We start from the raw sequence: 22,824 nt of genomic DNA on the forward strand, positions 1-22,824 counted from the left end.
ACTCCACGGGGTTCCTAAGCACATCATCTCAGATCGAGGAGTTCAGTTCACTTCTCAGTTTTGGAAAGATTTTTTGCGACTGATTGGCTCCGCCCAAGGATTAAGCTCCTCCCATCATCCACAGACTAATGGAAGTTGTGAACGCTCGAACTCAGTACTAGAACAATATTTACGTTGTTACATTAACTATCAACAAGACAATTGGGCGGACCTACTACCTTTTGCAGAAGTAGCCTACAATAACTCAATTCATAGTAGCACAGGATTTACTCCTTTTAAAGTAGCTTCAGGCCAAGACTTTGTTCCCATCTCGGAACTCCCAAAGGAAAAAAACCACGGTTTCATCGTTGTCAGAATGGATAGATCAAATTCAAAGCACATGGAAAATGACTCAAAAGGCGATTGATGACGCCCACCGTGCACATAAAAAACAAGCGGATAAAAAAAGATCCCCTGAGAACAAGTACCAAGTTGGAGATAGAGTTTATCTCTCCACCAAATATTTACAAACCACTCAAAAATCTAAAAAACTGGGACCTAAGTATGTGGGACCTTTCCCCATAGTGAAAATCATCAACCCCGTGACTGTACAGCTAGATTTACCAAAAACACTTAGAAGAATTCACCCCGTTTTCCATGTGAGCTTACTGAAACCAGAACACACGTCTACTTTCCATGCTAACCATACACCCCCTCCTATACCAATTCTCATAGAGGGCGAACAACATTTTGAAGTAAAAGAATTCTTAGATTCCAGAAAACATAGAAATAAAATTCAATATATTATTGCTTGGAAGTATTTCCCTTTGTCCCAAGCTGAATGGGTGAACAAGGAAGATGTTCGTGCTTCAGAAAAGATAGCACAGTTCTATAAAAAATATCCTGACAAACCCTAACTTTTCTCTTTTCTTTTCTAGGACTAACGTCCTTGTTGCAGGAGGGCCAAATGTCAGCCTCCACTCCAATCCTCACATCCTTTTGTATACTTTATATTCAGTAGTTAGATTGCAGTGGGGTTTTATGTGTAATGTACATAGCTCATGGATTCAGGTTAAGTAGAGAGGGCCCTTTAAGAGTGTCGTCTGACATGAGATCAAGGGGAGGGGAGATTGATGGTTTGAATTCAGCAGGAATGTTAGAGCGTGGGCTTTCAACGGACATTGCATTCCTGAGATGATTTACAGCCAGAGACCTGCGGAAGAAGATTACCACGGGGGGCCGAGAAGGAGCTGGCATTGGACCAGACCTGGCTGACCTCTTGTGGGAGGAGGGACTAACAATGGGATATGGAATGTTAGCTATATTTTGTCTCAGATCCAACTTTATACTGCTGCAGTCCAAATGTATTTAGTAAAAGTACTTTTCTTTATTTGCAGATGAAGTCAAGGTGTATTCTTTCCTAAATATAATCAGATTAAATATAATCAGAGGCAGCCTGACATTGAGTAGATTAACATTAGAGGGAAGGAAGAATTGGAGTATTACATCATATGGGGGCAATTTTATCAATGGATAGAGACTGAATATAGACAATAGGCAATGTAAAATATGGGAAAATATGTTGTAATACATTAAATTTAAATGTAAGAGGAAAGATAAATAAGTACTAAGAAAATGATGATAAATGTTAAATATGATGACACCAAAAATTTTTTGTACCCAGACGTTACACTGATTAACAATGAAGTTTGTTGCTCTCCATAAATTGCCCTAAGTATTCGTGTAAAACCATTTCCAAATTGCATTTTGTCTGATAATTTAAATAAAAATTCCCAATGCAAACGATCAAAAGCTTTCTCTGCATCCAAGAATATAAACGCTGCCGGAATCTGATTTTTCTTTTCCAAATATTCCAATAAATTCACTATCTGCCTAACATTATTCCTCATTTGTCTCCCTTTAATGAAACCAGACTGGTCAGTGTGAATCCTTTGTTGTACAATTTCCATTAACCTATTTGCCATTATTTTTGCAAAAATCTTATAATCATTATTCAAGAGTGAAATCGGTCTATAATTCCCAGGCTTAGTACAATCCTGATCCTCTTTTGGTATCAATGAAATAAAAGTAGTCCTCCATGATGGTGGTACTCCTCCTCCCATCAATATCTGATTAAATAACTCCATAAGTGGACCAACTATCTCATCCTGTAACTTTTTATAATATATTTGTCAGCCTCCACTCCAATCTTCATATAGTTTTGAATGATTATATCAGTAGATAGAATGTAAAATGTTTATTTCTGTATTATAAACTGTTAAGGAGATGAGATGTATCATACCTCCGTCCAGGGTGAGGGAAAGGAGCCTATTATGAGTGTCGGCTGACATAACAGGTGGGAAGGATGATTAACTACTGAGTGTTATCAGCGCGCGCTTTTCTAACCGACACTTCATTCCTAAGTTGACTGACATCCAGAGACCTGTGGAAGAAGATTACCACGAGGGGCCGTGAAGGAGTTGGCATTGGACCAGACCAGCCTGACCTCCTGGAGGAGGAGGGACAATTGGGGGGATATGATATGTTAGCCATATTTTGTCTCAGTTCCAGCTTTGCTTGGCTGCTATCAAGACTGTAAAAGTAAAAGTACTTGTTTTCATTCCAAATGAAGTCAAGGTGAATTCTTTCCTATTTATAGTCGGAGGTAGTCTGACATTAAGCTGGAACACACATCATGTCTACCAACCAGGATTGCAATCGCAATACCGAGGGGGGAGAAAACCCAAATGTGATGGAAGGCCTGCTGCCGGCTGAGCTGGGGGAGGCGTCTGGAGGAATTTCTGCTGACACTTTCGACCCTGAGCTGGAAGATTGCAGAGCTCAGTGGGCAGAGCAACTAAAACTGGAAGAGGAAGGGTGGAAACCAAGCACCGAAAAGCTTCCCTCTGGAGTAACTAAAAGGAAAAAGAAAAAAGGAAAAGAAAACTTTGGAAACAGAACAAGAGATAAGGGACAACCGCCAGTTGGAGGAGGCATTTCGTCTTTTCCGTGAGGTGAAAGTAAGACAAACAGCTCGTCAAAGGTATGAATCCCCTATTCGGTCCTCCAGGTGGGAGGGATGATTTATTACTGAGTGTTATCAGCGCGCGCTTTTCTAACCGACACTTCATTCCTAAGTTGACTGACATCCAGAGACCTGTGGAAGAAGATTACCACGAGGGGCCGTGAAGGAGTTGGCATTGGACCAGACCAGCCTGACCTCCTGGAGGAGGAGGGACAATTGGGGGGATATGATATGTTAGCCATATTTTGTCTCAGTTCCAGCTTTGCTTGGCTGCTATCAAGACTGTAAAAGTAAAAGTACTTGTTTTCATTCCAAATGAAGTCAAGGTGAATTCTTTCCTATTTATAGTCGGAGGTAGTCTGACATTAAGCTGGAACACACATCATGTCTACCAACCAGGATTGCAATCGCAATACCGAGGGGGGAGAAAACCCAAATGTGATGGAAGGCCTGCTGCCGGCTGAGCTGGGGGAGGCGTCTGGAGGAATTTCTGCTGACACTTTCGACCCTGAGCTGGAAGATTGCAGAGCTCAGTGGGCAGAGCAACTAAAACTGGAAGAGGAAGGGTGGAAACCAAGCAGCTTCCTCTGGAGTAACTAAAGGAAAAGAAAAAAGGAAAAGAAAAACTTTCGGAAACAGAACAAGAGATAAGGGACAAGCTCCAGTTGGAGGAAGCCTTACGTCTGTTCCGTGAAGTGAAAGTGAGGCAAGCAGCTCGCCAAAGGTATGAATCCCCTATTCGGTCCTCCAGGTGGGAGGGAGAAGAGGAGGAAGAGAATACAAAGGGGCCAGCTAAGGGTGATTTCCAGGGTGGTGAGATTTCTGAAGAGCCAGGGCTGGAAACTCTCTCCCCAGAGGAGGCTGAATTGGATGAGGGCCGGGCGCCACCTGCTGACCAAGCAAGGCCGCGCAGGGGAAGGAAAAAGCCAAAAATTCCCCCCATATCAGAGAAATTTGATGGAAATGCGAAGGAGTTGGGACTGTTCCTGGCGAAAGTGAATGACCACATGATAGACTGGGGGGAAGATTATTGGTCACAGGCAGCACAAGTGAGAGCTGTGACTCATAATTTGACCGGAAGAGCAGCTGCGTGGTATGTGTCGTTACATACAAACCACTCCCCCTTACTGCAAAACTACGAGCATTTTATGACTGCACTGAGGAGGAGGTTTGAGGACCCCCTGGCAGAGCAAAAGGCCAAAGGTCGGATGAAAACCATCAGGCAAGGGAGGAGGCCGGTGGCTGATTATAACTAGGAGTTCAGTGATTTAATTCCCTTGATGAGAGGGTGGTCGGAGGTGACCCTTGTAGACATTTTCAAAGATGGTCTGAATGGAGATCTCTATGAACTGTGTCGAGCACGAGCCTCTCCAACTACGCTGTATGGCTGGTACACCCTGGCAGCAGAGATGGAAATCGAGTTAGTGAAGGACCGCGGCAGAAGACAGCGCATTGGAGGGCCATCCCTTGGCCGTTTTCCAGAAGGAACTTATAGGGACATCCCTAGATTGGAGGGAGGAAGACCACGTTCGTCTGCGTGCTACAGATGTGGAAAAGAAGGCCACCGAGCAGCCGACTGTAGGGTTAAGTTGATGCCAAGCGCGACCTCTGGTGGTGAAAAGGAACCAGTGAAGCCAGCGGCTAAGGCGCGTAAACCAGCAAAAGTGGGGGAGGCCGTTGCCAAGAAGGGCATGCCCATCAAGGAGGATGGCGAAGTGTCGACCGATACTGATGACAGCAAAACCACGTCAGAGTCCGATGAAGACCTTCTGGTGAGTTGGGCACGGGGCCCTTTGGACATTCCAGTTAATCTACACGTACCCTCTTCGGGTAATAAGGGGGAACTGCTAGCACTACTCGATTCTGGATGCACTAGATGTATGGTCAGTCCCGAACTAGTAGAAAAAATGGAACTAAGGTTGAGAACCTTAAGTAGGCCCATAGCGTTTGCACAGTTAGATGGCTCTGTGGCAGGGGAGGCCCGCCCATTTCATGTGGAACCCATAGAAATGATAATAGGAGACCACCGAAATTCTGAACTTCATAGTAGCCCCAGGAATGGACCAACCCCTGTTGTTAGGCTTGTCATGGTTGCGAAATGGAACCCCCATATTAACTGGAGAACGGAGTCCTCGTTTCCGTTCAAAACCTTAAAAGGGAAAAGGAAACCCAAGAAGGGACCTACCGTAACCTTGCACCAGGATAAGTTAGGGCAATGATTGAGCGGATAGACGGGAAGAGAGAATACCCAAGGAATACTGGGACTTGCGAGAAGTCTTTAGTGAGAAAGCATCAGGCGTACTTCCTCCCCATAGGCCTATTGACTGTGCCATAGACATCCTTCCGGGGTAAAGCTTCCAAAGCCAAAAGCTTATCCCATGACCCAAAAGGAATTGGGAGAGCTACGTAAATTCATAGACAAAACCTAGAGCGGGCTTTATCCAACCGGCTAGGCCTCGTGTAGCAGCGCCAGTGATGTTCGGGAAAAGAAAGATGGCTCCTTTCGTCTTATAGTTGACTATAGGAACCTAAGCGCCGTGTCTTGAAAACATATATCCCATGCCACTCATGAAAGATATGTTAGCACATTTAGCGAAGGAAAATTCTTCACCAAACTGGACCTGCGAGAAGCCTACTACAGAGTTCGTATAAAGAAGGGGATGAATGGAAAACCGCTTTCAACTGTCCACTAGGATGTTTCCAGTTTCGAGTACTGCCATTTGGACTGCAGGGGGCGCCCGCAGTTTTTATGCAACTAATAAATGAAATACTCCATCAGCATTTATTCAAAGGGGTTCTTGTCTACCTTGACGACATACTTATCTATACAGAAACAATGGAAGAACATATTAAACTAGTAAGAGCTGTACTCAAAAAGTTATTATCTGCAGAACTATATTGCAAGCTATCCAAATGTGATTTCCATCAAACCAAAATAGACTACTTAGGGTATCGCATTTCGGCTGATGGGTTAGAAATGGATCCAGAAAAAGTGAAAGCTGTCTTGGAATGGGCCCCCCCACGCACACGCAAACAACTCCAAAGTTTTTTGGGATTCGCAAATTTCTATCGTCAATTCATCCCCTCCTTTGCTCAAATTGCTTTACCAATAACTAACCTCTTAAAAACTAAAGGAGACACGAAACCCAAACCATCATTACCCCTCGAATGGACAATGGAATGTCAGGCAGCATTTGAAAAATTGAAACGACTCTTTGCCGCCGAACCTATTTTAAAACACCCTGACATGGATGTTCCTTTTGTAATACAAGCTGATGCAAGTGATGTAGCAGTCGGAGCCGTCTTGCTCCAAAACAATACTGATGGTAATTTACAACCCTGTGCTTTCACTTCTCGAAAATTGACTGAAACAGAAAGACGATGGGCTATTTGGGAAAAAGAAGCGTTTGCAGTTCATTGGGCTCTACGGACATGGAGACAATTCTTTTTTTTTTTTTTTTTATTCAAAAAGTTTTACAAAAATTTTTTTCCCCCTTTCCCCCCAACCCCTTTCCCTTCACAAACCCCCTCCCCCTCCCCCCCTGGCTTCCCGGAACAAACACAAGGTATAGTTAAAAATAAAACAAACATATGCTAAAAAAAAATTTTTTTCCCCAAAACTATTATACCAATTCTCCCTCTCTAGCTCTGACTTCCTCCTTACATAACCAAATCCTTCAAAAAATTAACAATAAACAATAATAAAATATATAAATCAGTAGAACAAATTAATCCTAAAATATTTAAAACCAGCTAAAACGTAAAAATCCAATCCAATTCAGAGAATATCTCCCTTATAGCTTCTATAACCATATAACCATATAATTCTTTCGGGGACACAAATATTTTGTCTATTAATATTTTAAAAAACCTTGTTTCAAAATAATACTATTGTCTCTTGCCATTTTTTTGGTTCATTAATCTCTGTCTTTCCTTTGTAGCTCCTTTTAAACAGTCAAGCACAATATTTCCTAGTAATTCCTTAAGTCCAGAAATCCAAAAATTACTGCCGTATATTCCATCAGTCCAAAAAGAGAACTCTTGGGAAACATTAAGCTTGTGAGTCTTTTCCATTTGAGGGACAATCTCCTGTAGCACAAATTCAGGCAGCTCATCCAAACTATTTAAAGAAAACTTCTTTAGATCACCTTGTTTCTTCACGATCAAATCTTCATATTTATCCACTTTTATTTGTATATCCTCCATTCCATTTTCCGAATAATTGCACTGGTTAATTTGCTCCAAACTCTCATCCAAAACGTCCCCATTTTTTATCAATTTGTATTTTTGAATAATTAAATACATTCTTTCTGTGTAGTCCTGTATAACGTCCCGAACCCATTCTTCTGAAAGAACCTCCATAACAAAATTCCTGCTGAGAATCCTCTTGTAAAGTACTTAAACAATGTAATATAATCCAACAGTCCACAGTCAAACACAATAAGATAAAATCTCCATTCAGTTTCGATTCAACAGCAAAGCTGCCTTTGATGTATCGCTCTGCTTTCAGTTTCTCTAAAACGAAACTGAAGGGGGGGAGGAAGTCAGAAAATCAAAAATACTTGCAAACCAATAATTGCTCCTCACATTCGTTCCGCCTGCTTTTCGTATCCACAAAAAAAATCAATTGCTAGCAGAAGTGGACATCTTCCTCTTTTCCTGCTTTTTCAGGAGCGCAGAGAATACTGGAGGTGGGGGAGGGGTAAATAAGGGGATTCACCGTTCAGGACTTTGTATTACAAAAACAAAGCCCCTAGGGGAATCTACCCAATTCCTCCCCCTTGCTCTGTCTCTCTCTTTCAACCAGAAAGAGAAATGAAGCCGGGATCAGTTGTTAAATCCGGCTTTTACAGTATTCAATGCGGAGTGCCATAAATTGGCACCCAGCGAGAAAGATGGCGCCACCCAGAAGCCCATGGAGACAATTCTTAGAAGGTTCAAATCATCCTTTTGAAGTTTGGACTGATCACAAAAATCTAGAAGCTCTGAAGACTCCTAGAAAACTTTCACCTAAACAAGCCCGTTGGGCTCAATATTTTAACCGCTTTAATTTTACTTTACATTATATTCCTGGGGGGAAAAACTTCTTAGCAGATGCTCTCTCACGTTTGCCCCAATACAATTGCACTCGCTCCGAGGTGGTTCAACCAATACTTCCAGTGCAACAGTTGGCGGCCCCAGCAATAACAACAACTCAATTGCCTACAACAACTCAATTCATAGTAGCACAGGATTTACTCCCTTTAAAATAGCTTCAGGTCAAGATTTTGTTCCTATCTCGGAACTCCCAAAGGAAGAAACTACTGTTTCCTCTTTGTCAGAATGGATAGATCAAATACAAAGCACATGGAAAATGACTCGCAAAGCGATCGACGACGCTCACCGTGTGCATAAAAAACAAGCAGATAAAAAAAGGTCCCCTGAAAACAAATATCAAGTGGGCGATAAGGTTTATCTTTCCACCAAATATCTTCAAACCACTCAGAAATCTAAGAAACTTGGACCCAAATATGTGGGACCTTTCCCCATAGTAAAAATCATCAACCCCGTGACGGTACAACCACATTTACCAAAAACACTTAGAAGAATTCACCCCGTTTTCCATGTCAGTTTGCTGAAACCTGAACACACGTCTACTTTCCGTCCTAACCGTACACCCCCTCCTATACCAATTCTCATAGAGGGAGAACAACACTTTGAAATAAAAGAAATTTTAGATTCAAGAAAACATAGAAATAAAATTCAATATCTTATTTCCTGGAAACATTTCCCGTTATCCCAAGCTGAATGGGTGAACAAAGAAGATGTTCGTGCATCGGAAAAGATAGCACAATTCTATAAAAAATATCCTGACAAACCCTAACTTCTCTTTTTTCTTTCTAGGACTGACGTCCTTGTTGCAGGAGGGCCGAATGTCAGCCTCCACTCCAATCTTCATATAGTTTTGAATGATTATATCAGTAGATAGAATGTAAAATGTTTATTTCTGTATTATAAACTGTTAAGGAGATGAGATGTATCATACCTCCGTCCAGGGTGAGGGAAAGGAGCCTATTATGAGTGTCGGCTGACATAACAGGTGGGAGGGATGATTAACTACTGAGTGTTATCAGTGCGCGCTTTTCTAACCGACACTTCATTCCTAAGTTGACTGACATCCAGAGACCTGTGGAAGAAGATTACCACGAGGGGCCGTGAAGGAGTTGGCATTGGACCAGACCAGCCTGACCTCCTGGAGGAGGAGGGACAATTGGGGGGATATGATATGTTAGCCATATTTTGTCTCAGTTCCAGCTTTGCTTGGCTGCTATCAAGACTGTAAAAGTAAAAGTACTTGTTTTCATTCCAAATGAAGTCAAGGTGAATTCTTTCCTATTTATAGTCGGAGGTAGTCTGACAATATTGCTGTAAGTCCATCTGTGCCTGGGGATTTCCCTATTTTTAATTGCTTTATTACCAAAATAATTTCCTCAGAAGTTATAGGCCGATTCAACTCTTCCCTTTGTTCATTAGTTAAACCTTTAACTTTATATTCTTTCAAATATTTATCAATATCCATATTCAATATTGTATCTCTGGCATATAAATTTGTATAATATTCCAAGAAAGCTTTTTTAATTTTATCCTGTTGAAATCGCACTTTACCCTTGTATTCAATTCCTTCAATAGTACGTGCTTTCTGTCTTTTCCTTAACATATAAGCCAACCACCTCCCTGATTTATTGGCATTACAAAAAGTATTATGTTTAGCATATTGTATATTGGTTGCCACCTGATCTGCCATTAACATATTAAATTGACTCTGTAATATCTTTATCGCTTCAGTAGTTTTTAAATCATGTGGATTATATACCAATAATTGTTGTTTCCTCTGAATTTCCTCTTCTAAATCCCTACGCTGTTTTTGTAGTTTTCTCCTCTGTCTACTATTAATATATATCAAATTTCCTCTCATAAAGGCCTTGCTTGCGTCCCACACCATTTCTATCGAGGTTCCCTTTCCCAAATTATAATCAAAAAATTCTTTCATTTGTTTTTTACATTGATTTACATTATCCTCATATCTAAACAAATTTTCATTTATTCTCCATGATCTTCTTCCACCTTCATATTGCAACTCCATCCATACCGGACCATGATCAGTTAAACACCTTGGAAATATCTTTGTTTTCCTAACCCTAGAAAGCAAGTCATTGGTAATTAATATAAAATCAATACGTGAAAAAGATTGATGCCTGTCCGAAAAATAAGTATAATCTCTATCATCAAAATTCTGCCTTCTCCATATATCTTTCAACTCAAAATCTTCCATCAAATCAAAAAAAGATTTAGGCAATTTTGCATGCATAGGAATTTTCTTAGAAAGAGTTCTTTTATCTCTTCTAGTGTCCATTACACCATTCCAATCCCCTAATATAATAAATGTTTTATAGTCCCAAAAAGTCAATTTTTCATGTAACAGTTTATAAAATTTTTCTTGTTGTTGATTAGGTGCATATATGCCAATCACAAGTGTCTTTTTTCCTTCTAAAATCAATTCAATAGCAATATATCTTCCTTGAATATCCGTTTCAATTAATTTACTTGATATATTTTTCTTCAGATAATAATTAATGGTAGTTTGACAGATAGTTTTAAAATTGCGAAAGGAACAAGGCAGGGGTGTCCTTTATCACCTTTATTGTTTATTTTATCTTTGGAACCTTTATTGGATAAGATAAGAGAGTTAAGGGAGATAGAGGGTATTAGAATTAGAAGATATGAATATAAAGTTAGAGCATTTGCAGATGATTTGGTTGTTATGTTGACTCAGCCTATAAATTCGAGTGTATATTTGTTGGAAGTAATTAATCAATATGGAAGGGTCTCAGGGTTTAAAGTGAATCAAAATAAAACAAAAGTGTTAACCAAAAATATGATTAAGAACCAGAAAGAAAAACTAGAGGAAATAACAGGATTTGAAATTGTAAAAAAGGTTAAATATTTAGGAGTCTTTCTTACTTCATCAAATGGAAAATTGTATAAGAATAACTATGATGTGTTATGGAAAAAAATTCAGAAAGAAATGAATACTTGGAAAAAATTACAATTATCTTTGTTAGGGAGAATAGCAGCTATAAAAATGAATGTTCTGCCTAAATTCTTGTTCTTGTTTCAGATGATACCAATAATTAAGAAAGATAAAAATTTGGATGAATGGCAGATTGGAATTAATAAATTTATATGGGAAGGGAAAAAAGCGAGAGTTAAAATGAAAATAAAGCAAGATACACGGGAAAGAGGAGGATTAAAAATGCCTAATTTAAAACTGTATTATGAAGCAGTTGTTCTTTCGGTAATAAGTGATTGGTTTAATTTGACGGAGGAAAGGATTTTGAATATAGAAGGTTATGATTTATTATATGGTTGGCATGCATATTTATTGTATGATAAGAAAGTAGATAAAGCTTTTAAGAATCATGTGTTGAGAATTTCTCTTCTGCGTGTCTGGAAAAAATATTATTATAAGTTAAATTATAAAATTCCTATATGGGTATGTCCTCGGCACGCAGTAGAGAATATAAATATAGAACAGGAACAAGAAATGATTACTTATAAAGATCTTTTATACAATTTACAACTAAAATCTTTGGATACATTAAAAGAAGAAGGGAGGAATTATACTTGGTTTCAATATGGACAGTTAAAGGCTAGATGGAAAGAAGATCAGAAAATTGGTATCATTCAAAATGAAGAAAATCTGGTTAAACAAATTAGAAATCAAACTCAGGGGCATATAAAGAGATTGTATACTGTGTTGATAGAAATAGATTCTGAAAGAGATTTAATAAAGGATTGTATGATAAAATGGGCACAGAATATTCAAGAACCAATAATGTTGGAAACATGGGAAAAAATTTGGGTTAGAAATGTTAAATTTACATAGCGCAGAATGTAAGAGAAAATTTTTATAAGATGTTTTATAGATGGCATTTAGATCCTAAGAAATTATCATGTATGTATCCAGATATGCAAGCGAAATGTTGGAGATGTAATTGTGATGATGCTACATATTTTCATGTATGGTGGACTTGTAAGAAAATTAAGTCTTTCTGGATAAGAATCTGGTGGATTATGCAGAATGTTCTGAAGAAGAAGATAAAGTTTCTACATAATTTTTCCTTTTGGGAATAACAACGGACTGTACAGTGATTGAGACTAAGTTGATTCTGAACTTAATAACAGCAGCACGACTGTTGATTGGACAATATTGGAAGAAAAAAGAATTACCCACAATAGAAGAATGGATATTGAAAGTTTCCAATTTGGCTGAGATGGCTAAAATCTCAGCCTTCCTGAAAGACAGTATTCAAGAAAAATATTTAAATGAATGGAAGAACTGGATTGATTATATTCAAAATAGATATCGGATTAAGAAATTTTGGATTGCTTTTGAATGAAGGATGTTATTTTTGATTTTAATGGAAGAAGTCAGGTTATGTGAGAGAGAAAGATTATAATTGTGTTAGATTTTAAAAAGTTTAATGTATGACTGTTTTGTTTAAGGAACTATACCTTGTGTTTGCTCCGGGAAGTCCGGGGGGGGAGGGGGGTTTAGGAGGGAGGGGGGGAGGGGGAAAAATTTAATTGTTGTAAAACTTTTTTAATAAAAAAAAACAAAAAAAAACAATGAAGTTTGTTTAAAAATTAAAATTAAAAAAATCCCCTCCCCCCCCCCAAAAAAAAGAAATGAGACCACAGCTCCTAATATAATTTGTCCGTTGCATAATCCAAGAGGGCTTTCTTTGCAATTCTGCATCTTCTAACCCTGGGACTCTGTCAGGTCCTAAGAATTTCTTTCATGTGGAAAAGGAAGGAGACCCTCTATGAGTTCTCTGGTTTCACGTATCAGGACACAGTAAAAAGCATCTGGTCTTAAGCAGTTCTTAAAAGTAGGTAAATGCAACCTTAGATGAACAACAACAACTACAGGACATATTACACCCTGTCATCATTTCCTTTACAGAAAGAGAGGCAAAATGGAGAAGCCAGGTATGAAAGGCCAAGGACACCCTGACTGCTTCCACAGGTGTGAAGAGGCTGAGAGGTGCTGCTGATCAAGGGACCCGGATTAATTGACCATCGCAAGTGTGACTTTTTCTATAAAAGCCAAAGTTTCAGGAGTTTGCTGGTCTCAGCATTTGAAGTGTGTGTTAACACAATGCCAAAGGGTAAAAAATCTAGCAATGATCTGAGAGAAGCAATTGTGGCTGCCTCTATCAATCTGGGAAGCGTTACAAGGCCACTTCCAAACAATTTAAAGTCCATCATTCTATAGTGAAGATTATTTAGAAGGGGAAAACATTCAAGGCAGTTGCAGTCCTGCATCTGGAGAAGGAGCGGTCGGAGTGATGTCTCGAGACGGGACAGTTGGCAATTGGAGCATGTGATCGGCAGAGAAGTCAGGGGATGGTTTGTGGGGTTTGTTTAACGAAGGGGAAACCCGGATCTCTCAGATTCGGATTTTCCCAGATGTGCCAGTTTACCTATCCTAGTAAAAGAACTTTGAAAGGTGGGTGCTTCGGAGTCTTCACTTGGCAAGGGGGTTTTCTGGAACGCTGATATTAATCTGAGCTCCATTTTAAGGGCAATCAATTTCCTCCATAACATTTCTCTATTTATTGTGTCAAATGCTGCACTAACCTCTATACAGCCAACAAAACATGGTATATCTGACTGACATATTATGTAATTAGACATTTCAAAACAAAATTTGTCAATATTAGATTATTTATTAATTATTATACAACTTTTTTATGAAAAAAGTTTCATAAACTTTTTACTCGACTTAAAACCTTCTTGTTCTTCTGTAAGGAATGCACTTTTGTTCCACCTAATCTCAAGTTTACTTAAGAGGAACATGGCAAACATTTTAGCCACAATATCTCCTAAATTAACAGGCCTGTAATTGCTAGAGTCCTTTTTATTCCATTTTTTAATATATTTATATATAGAGAGACACTACTATTCCCAACTTGAATAAAACTGGATATGGCAAGTGTTATTTCTATCTGAAAAGGAACATGCCAATACTTCACCACAACTAGAAAAAACTTAGAAAAAACTACAAAACTTAGAAAAAAGAATACTAGCTATTGAACAAAACTTAGAAAAAAGAATACTAGCTATTGAACAAAACTTAGAGAAAAAAATTCTAACAGTTATTGAACAAAGTTTCACAAATCTGGTAAAACAAATTACAACACACAAAAAATGAAAACTCAAATGATCTAAATCTCTTCCCAACTCATCTAACATTACATAATACACAACCTACAACACAACCTAGACAACAAATAACTACAACACAACCTAGACAACAAATAACTACTAACCAACTAATTAGAGATGCCATGGAGAGGACAAAAAATTAATATTATGCAATATTATTTGGATTAGAAAACGCTAAGGAACCAGATATTACTAAGATTCACAACATCATTGGAAATTATAATTCATCAACCATCTCCCCAAATGAAATAATTGCAGTCTCCAGAGATGGACCAGAATATAAAAACAGTGATGGATCAATAGCACCAAGATTCTGTAGAGTCATATGCATAAATGAGGACAGCAAACGTAAATTCATTTATACTATAAACTCAATTGCTAAAACCAACCCTGCCTACAGTAAATTTAGATCACGTCCTGATCTATCTTTTCTGCAACGGATACATTCTCGTGAACTTTGCACAGAACTTAAACGAAAACAAGACAATGGTGAATCCAACCTATACATTGGCTACTGTGCTGATTGCATAAAAAATAAAACCTACAATCAACAAATCACCTCCAAATCCCCCAACACCCAAAACATCCAACAAGCCATCCCAATGTTCAATCAAGTACCCATCACCCAACCATCCATCCAACCAGCCATCCAACAAACCATCTAAACAGCCATCCAACCAGCCATCCAACCAACCATCCAACCAGCCATCCAACCAACCATCTCAACAAACATTCAAGGACCCACCCTCCACTTAGAAACAAACAACCTACTCTGTAATAAACAATGTGGTTTCAGGAAAAAAAATTATCATGTAACTTACAACTTCTCCACTGTAAAAACATATGGACTACAAATCTTGATCAAGGCAAAACAATAGATGCAATCTACATAGACTTCTGCAAAGCTTTTGACTCAGTAGTACATGATAAACTTCTCCTAAAACTAAAATCCTATGGCATTTCAGGACCCCTTCACAATTGGATATCTGCTTTTCTGTCTAACAGACAACAAGTGGTCAAAATTGGCAATGCTCTATCAAATCCTGTTCCTGTCAAGAGTGGCGTTCCTCAAGGCAGCTCTTGGACCAACACTCTTCATACTATATTTAAATGATCTTTGTGACCATATCTCAAGTAATTGTGTTTTCTTTGCTGTGATGTCAAACTATTTAACACCACCGACAATACATCTACCATTCAAAAGACCTTGATCATCTAACTGCTTGGTGTAAAACTTGGCAACTCAAATCTCAATCAGCAAATGCTCAGTCTTACATATTGGAAAAAAGAACCCAAACACTAAGTACATGCTTGATGGACATTATCTTACAGATGACCCCCAACCTGTTAAAGACCTTGGAGTTTTCATATGAAATGATCTAAGTGCCAAAGCCCACTGCAACTACATAGCAAAAAATGCTCTAAGAGTTGTAAACCTAATCTTGTGTAGCTTCTTTTCCAAAAACACGACTACACTATTAACCAGAGCATATAAAACATTTGCTAGGCCAATTCTAGAATACAGCTCGCCTGTCTGGAACCCACACCACATCTCTGACATCAATACAATTGAACGTGTCCAGAAATATTTTACAAGAAGAGTCCTCCACTCCTCTGAAAACAACAAAATACCTTATCCCACCAGACTTGAAATCCTAGGTTTAGAAAACTTAGAACTCGGCTGCCTCCAACAGGACCTGTGCTCAACTCATAGAATCATCTATTGCAATGTCCTTCCTGTTGAAAACTACTTCAGCTTCAATCACAACAATACAAGAGCAAACAATAGATTAACCGCTTCAAACTTGATTGCAGAAAATATGATTTCTGTAACAGAGTCATTAACACTTGGAACACACTACCTGACTCTGTGGTCTCTTCCCATAATCCCAAAAGCTTTAACCAAAAACTGTCTATTGACCTCACCCCATTCCTAAGAGGTCTGTAAGGGGCGTGCATAAGAGCACAAACGTGCCTACCGTTCCTGTCCTATTGTTTTTCTTTTTCTTCTTATATATATATGTTTATACTTCCTTATATCTCCTCATATATATGTTTATATACTGTATAATCCTTTTGTGTGATACCTATGTATGTTGTTGTGACAAAAATAAATAAATAAACTAGGGATAGCTGGGAGAAAATCTTCTCCAGGGACCTTATTGCTTTTCAGGCCTTTAATGAGAAATTTGAACAAGAACATAAGAGAAAAAAAACATAATTGACACATTTGCTAATATGGAGAAAAGCAACTCTTGAATTCCATGGAGAAAATAGGACTGAATCTGTTGCTCACCCACCAACACCCACCCCTCACTTTAGCAGAGGGAGAAAAACACAAACAAACCTGGGGGACTTTGTAGGTGTCTGCTAATGTTGACATCTGGCTGGAGATTTCCCTCTGAGCTGCATCAAAAAGAGCCAGAAGGTTCTCCTTCCTCCCACAGCCGTAGTTGGGGACATTGGCTTCTCCAGTAGACAGAAGGTCCAGCAAGGCATGTGAAGTGCGGAAAGGGCTCAGATAGTTGTCATAGATGTTGTAGCCCAGTGTGAGGTTGTGTAGCAGCTGGCGATTCTTGTTGACCAGTTGAATGTTGAAAATTAATCGTAGGGTGCATGAAAAACTATAAGAATCCTTACTGTAAAAAAAATGTTCATGTTATTATCATCAACAGTAACAATAAACTTTTAAAAAGAATTTATTCCTGTCTCCACAAGCCTACTGGGTCTTAAAACAATATTGATCCAACACCAATAATTGGTTATACAGATCTGGGAATGGGCTTGGCAGAGGCAACTACAACTGTTACAATCATAACTTTAAACAAAATGAATTCAAGTGATGGAGTGAACGGGGAGAGGAAAATAATCTGGATTGCCTTCAGTATTTTTTAACCCAATCTTTGGATTTGAGTGTTTTAACATAAGAAAAAAGAGGCCAGTTATGGAAATAAAAATTCAGGAAATTAGCAAGTCCTGTAATATAAAATATTAATAAATATCAGAGAAATAAGAAGAAAAGAAAGAACTGCAAATGGAGGAAATGCAACTCCATCACCCCGAATGACTTACAGGGACGGACTAGGAGGAGCACTGCGGAAAGGCAACATTATAGGCCATATTATTGTTTCAGTTACAACTATACCAACGAGATGGTCTCCTGGCCTGTAAAAGCTCCATGGTTGTTCTTCATCCTGGTGCACCAAACTCAGCGGGCATTTCATTCTCAGCTTCCCAGAGACCGGCTGGGACATCAGCAGCATCAGAAGAAGAAGCAGGAGATCCATAATTCATGGAGCTTTATTAATCCTCTTCCTGTTTCTGACACCAACAGCAGGAACAGCTGGAAGATTTCAAAGCATTCTCACAAGATGGAAATGCCAGGGACTTTCCTGATACAAACAGAGAAACACTCAGCTTCACCTGGAAAGGAGAGAAAAGTACAATCAAGAGCACAGATCCAACAGAGCTTGATCTTACAAATTTATCCTTTTCTGATACAAGATCCTTTGCATATGGCTTCAATCTGCTGTCTCTGTCAGAGATATGGAGATCTCCAAGGCTCAGATAATTATTATTAATTACAGTGATAAGCAACTTCTCCTCTTGGGATCCTGAACTGCTTCTGGGCTCCATGTGCAGAGGAGAGGCTGGAGAAAACCTTGTTTGTGAAAAGCCACAACTACACTCCTGGGATCAATTTCTGTAGCGGTTGTGGTCTTTCCTGTCGGGACATGTCAGGAAAGGGATGCTGGAGGAAGATCCTTCAAGGGAATTGACTTCTGTTGTCCTTCAACCGGGTCTCTTTGTCTCCAGAGTCTGCTGGAGAAGGTCAGCCAGAAGTATGGAGTTTGGTGCCACTCTAGGTTGGTGACCCTTCACTCTGGGGCTGCCCGTCTTCTTATGCCAAGGAAGCCATCAGTGCCCTTGGATTCTGCCTAACATTAAAAGCAGGGCCTGTTTGGGATTTTCTTTTATATCAGAACTCCATTTATGAATTTCCAATTGGAGCTGATCTTAACATTCCTTGTGCCTGAAGAGAAATTTTCTTTCCCATCTATTCTAGCCATATCAATTTTGGGATGAGAGGCAGGGAAGTAGCAGCCTGTGAGCTATATTGGCTGAACAGGGAGAAGGTCATCGAGTGGGTGGAAGTTTTGCTTTCTTGACACTTTCTTTAGGTATTGATACAAGACGCTAAGATTCTGTGTATTTTGAAGTTTCTTTTTAGCTTATTCAATAAAGAATGGACTGTAAGGTCTGGAGCTGAGATTGATTGATTGATTGACTGATTGGCTGCCCATCTTCTGCCCAGGTAACTCTGGGGGCTTACAAAGGTGGGGGGGTTTTCCCACAGCCAAGATGGGGTCACCATGATGCCCCTCCCCCCTCTGGTTGTCCCTGGTGGGGGGGGGACGTTCCCCCCTCTGAGGCTGTGAAGGGGTGAAGCCCCCTCCCCTAAACCCCCCCCAGGGCCTTGAAGGGGCTCTTGGGGCCCCGGAGTCCCTGGTTCCTTTGGCTCCCTTGTCCACGGATGGCGCCTCTTCTCTGGGGGGGGAAGACGGAGACTTTGCCCAGGAGGGGGAACCGGGGAGGGGGCTGAGATCCTGATGGCTCCCCTCTCAGGGCCTGGCTAGGAGCTCCTCTGTCCTGGGGGGCTCTGGGTCTCCCCCACGAGGGTCTCCCTGGAGGGGCCCAGAGGGGGGGGAGGGAGGGAGGAGCCCCCCCAGGAGGGGAGGGGGGGAGGGAGAAAAGCCCCCCCCAGGAGGGATTCAGAGGCTTTCAGGGGCTCCTCGGCCGGCAGGTTCCCCCTCAGGAAAGCAGCCGGGATGGAGGCCTCTGGATCTCCTCAGAGACTCCCTGCCCCACCTCTCCCTCCTCTCTCTCTCCCTCCTTCCCAGGAAGAGGATCCAAAGAATGGGGTGGATGGAGGAGAAAAAGGATATATATATTTATTTATATAGATTAAAAAAAGAGAGGAAACTCCTGGATTCCCTGGTTACCCTCCATATCCCACTCCTGCCCCCCTGGAATCAGGGAAAAGGGGACCGGGGGGGGGTTGGGCCTCCCCCTCCTTGGGGGCCCTTCAGTCGAGGTCATCTGTCCCAGTGTCCAGTGCAGGGCCTCCCAGGGCAGGTGGCTCCACCTCAGCAAAGATGTCTGGACTTCAACTCCCAGAATCCCCTGTCCAGCACTCGGGGTCCTCCATCCTCTTTCCACGCTTTAGCTGTCCCACTCACTGCCTGTAGGGGGCAGTCTGCAGTCCGGCCTTTCAGTCCCAGCTGGCCCCCACAGGCAGCGAGCAGGACAGCTAAAGCGGGCAAAGACCCCGCAGCCTCCTCCATTTTGTGGCCTCTTTCTTTTCTGAGGAGATTCTCCCTCCCTCCATTTTGAGGGGAGAAAAAAGGCTGAAGGGAGATTTTCTCTCCTCTCCAGCCAGGAGTCGGGGAAGGTTCCCCAAAGGGAGGGAGGGAGGTTGTAAAGGGAGATCAGCAGCCCCTCCGGGTTCTTTCGGGGGAGCCCCAGAGGATCCCAGGGCTGGAGGGACCCCCAGAGGTCATCCAGTCGGACCCCGGCTCAAGCAGGAGCCCCCTCCGCCCTCCTGGGGGTTTCCCTCCGGGGCCTCCGAGCTGCCTGTGGGCCCTTTGAGGGCGGCCTGTGAATGAGGCCTGCGGAGTCCTCAGTCGGCCATGGAGGCCCTGAAAAGCCGGAGGGAGATTCCGAAATAGGTTCCCTCCGTTTCCCTCCTTCTGGTGGCTGGGAACCTTCCCCTTCCTGGGTGGATGCGTGAAGGAGGCCCTCAGGCTGAGCCCCCCTCGGGTTCCTTCTGTTCCTTCCTCCAGAGCCCTTCTCTCCCCTCCGCCTGCATGGAGGGCCTGGGGTGGATTCCCCTCAGGTCAGGCAGGGGATGATGGGCCATGCAGGAGGGAGGACTTCCCACAGGATCCAATTCTGGATTCGGGGCCTTCAGCACCAACTGCCATGCTTGGAGTGAAGGAGGGCTGAGCGAAGGGGGGATGGACTAAATGACCTCCAAGGTCCCTCCCAACTCTCTTACTGTTATTATTATTATTAAAAGAGTTGATGAGTGGAGGATGGCTGAGCGAAGGGGGGTTGGGGAGATGGGGGAACCAGATCACAGTTGGGCCTCCAGGGAAAAGAGCTGGGATGGTGGGAGAGGGAGATATAAAAATTTAATAAAATAAAAATAAAATAAATAAATAAGAGAGACGAAGCTTTGGGGATGGAGGAAGAGGGTCAGGGATTCCCCACAATCTCTGGACAAACCTTGAGAGGGACTGGCAGAGATCTCTCCAGGGGTCTTCAGAGGATCCACTGGTGACTTGGATGCTCTTTCTCCCGCTTGGAGCCCCAGAGATGGTTTTTGGATGCTGGTTTCCAGTATTCCCAGTTAGGCCAGGCCTCAGGATACTGGGGCTGCTCCCCAGAGCAGAAAGGCTGGACGTGAATCCCATAAAAGTGAAAAGGGGAGAATGTGGCTGTGACCCTCCCTGGGTTGGCTTCTCTCTCTCTCTCTCCTGCCAGACGCTGGGGGAAAGAATGGAGGCTGCTGCTTTCAAGAGGCTTTTTCCAAGTCCTCTTTATGGATCTCTGTCCTGCCTGAATTGAGTGAATTCCCGTGCAGACCTTCCAAATGCATGGACTTCAGCTCCCATCATCCTCAGCCACAGCTTCGCCGTTAGCAGGTGCCACAAACAGAGGTTGAGAGGAGGCTGTTCTGTTGCCCAGGGAGGAGCCAGTGGGCTCAGTGGTTACAGCCAAGGAGGCTCTCCTGGAAGGTCCTGCCAGCCATTCCTGATCCAGGGAGGTTTGGGGCCTGAGAGCCTCACTTGGAATATCTGGGAAGGTTTTGTGAATCTGCTCGAGTCTGAAGGGCCAGGAAGGGGCTGAATTTGCAGGGCGTCCCAGGCTTTGCTCAGGGTTGGCTTAGGGCGTTTACAGAACCAACCAGGATGGCTTCCAAACCAGGCTATTACTGGTCGATGACTGTAATAAAGTTATATTCTATTCTATTCTTCCAAACCACAATCAGGATCTTAAGGTTGTATGTCAGTCTAATTAATTGTGGCATGTTTCACTTCTGATGGCCAAAACAATTCATGATTTCTGCATTGTGCAAGCCGGCCAAGGGATGATGGTCTCTTGAGGTGTGCTTGTTGTTTTCCAAAAATGGAGGCAACATGTGGAGAGTTGTTGGCCTGCATCCATGTTTTTCAAACTTTAAGATGAATGGACTTCAGCCCCCAGAATTCCCCTCCCAACAATGCCTGGACTTCATCTCCCAGGATTCACTGGCCAGGAGATTCTGGGAATTAAAGTCCGATCATCTTAAAGTTCCAAATTTGAAAAATCCTGCTTGACATTCTTCCCTACTGTCAGGAATTAAAGCCCTGCATCAAAATTTAGCTAATTCACACATTGCTGAATAAACCGGAGACGATTTTGCTAATGAATCCTAGTTTGTTTGGCTAATCCCTGGTTAGGCTTCCTCCTATTTAAGCTGTTATTTTGTATCTCTGGGTTGATTAGCAGCCTCAGCAACTTGGAGTCTGGCCACACTATTGCATCAGCTCTTTTGTGTGGGGCCCTTGAGCATTAACTTTCAAAATCAAGTAAATTTCGGTTCCAACTCAGCAGGCAGCTATTTCAGATCTGTGACATGATCCAGCATTAACTGGCCCCTGGAGTTTTGTCTTTAGTCACTATGCAAACAAATATCAGATTTATTTGTTTCTTCAGCCGCAGGTGCCGTGTATTCCCTCCGGGACCACTTTCAAGCATGGAGCCCCCAAACCTCTCAATTCTAGATGATGGATTTAATTCCATCTCTGCCTCTGTTATTATGAATCACATGAGGATTATTTCTCTTTCACTTCTCTCCAGAGAAATGCCCAACAACCTCTGAGTCCAAGAACTAGTTGAATTATCCAGGGATTTCTCCTGGCAGGTAGAATTATGATAAAAATTTCAGCTCTGCTGTTTGGCCGAATCTTCCAGGGGAGACTTTGGGCAGAGAAATAGGGAGTTTTGGGACAGGCAGAGTCTTCTTTAGAAACAGGAAAGGGATTCATTGATTCATCCCATGAATTATGGACCTCCTGCTTCTGCTTCTGCTGCTGCTGTTGTCCCATCCAGTCTCTGGGAAGCTGAGAATGAAATGCCCGCTGAGTTTGGAGCACCAGGATGGAAAACAACCACAGAGCTATTACAGCCGAGGAGACCATCTCATTGGTATAGTCATCACTGGAAGTGAAAGATTACATATAAAGTTGCTTTTCAACGCGGCTCCTTCTGTTCATTTTGTTTTCTATTATCCGTAAGTTATTCAGAGTAATGGAGTTGCACTCCTTCCATTCTAACTCTCTCCTTTTCTGGGTTTTTTTATTAATTTATTCCTATATTGGGGGATATGTCTAATTTCCTGAATGATTTTGATTTCCATGGCTTCTCTCTTTGGTCTGATTTTGTGAAAGGGACTCACATCTAAAAAGGGGTCTGAAAAAAAGCTGAAAGGGCTGCAGATTATT

General features: G+C 41.6%; 1 long non-coding RNA gene across 1 annotated transcript in view; it reads left to right on the forward strand.

Moving 5' to 3' along the window:
* LOC131204933 (uncharacterized) overlaps positions 1-22,513 on the forward strand; it is a 112,147-nt gene extending 89,634 nt beyond the window's left edge. Inside the window, exon 3 of the long non-coding RNA XR_009156678.1 lies at positions 22,350-22,513. This is a non-coding gene — a long non-coding RNA (uncharacterized LOC131204933). The remainder of the gene's footprint in view (positions 1-22,349) is intronic.
* The last annotated feature ends 311 nt before the right edge of the window (positions 22,514-22,824 follow it).

Source organism: Ahaetulla prasina, chromosome 11 (genome assembly GCF_028640845.1).
Source record: "Ahaetulla prasina isolate Xishuangbanna chromosome 11, ASM2864084v1, whole genome shotgun sequence".
Taxonomy (NCBI): domain Eukaryota; kingdom Metazoa; phylum Chordata; class Lepidosauria; order Squamata; family Colubridae; genus Ahaetulla; species Ahaetulla prasina.